The sequence below is a fragment of the Octopus bimaculoides genome, chromosome 16 (genome assembly GCF_001194135.2).
Source record: "Octopus bimaculoides isolate UCB-OBI-ISO-001 chromosome 16, ASM119413v2, whole genome shotgun sequence".
Classification (NCBI taxonomy): domain Eukaryota; kingdom Metazoa; phylum Mollusca; class Cephalopoda; order Octopoda; family Octopodidae; genus Octopus; species Octopus bimaculoides.
The window spans coordinates 45,433,489-45,433,850 of NC_068996.1; positions in this window are offsets into that span (position 1 = coordinate 45,433,489).

Sequence of the window (362 nt, forward strand, 5' to 3'; positions counted from 1 at the left end):
TTAGTATACATACATTATTAATATTTACTCCTAAGTTCTGTATACTCTGGGAACGTATTAAATCCCTTTTCGGGGCTACTTGATTTGAATTCTTACTATCGGGTAATTAGTTTCATGTTATTACATAACTAACTTCACAATGTGGGTACTCATAATTTATTGGGAATTCCCAAAAACAAGATCCTTTGTAAGACAGTTCGGTATTCTCAATAAATACACAAAAACCGTTTCAAGGGCTACATACTTTGCATTGTTGTTACTGGATTAGCGAAACAATTATGAGAACGGAAACAAGGGATAAGCCCGCTTTCCTGGGAATAACCAGGTACGTCAGCTAGCTAATATATATATATATATATATA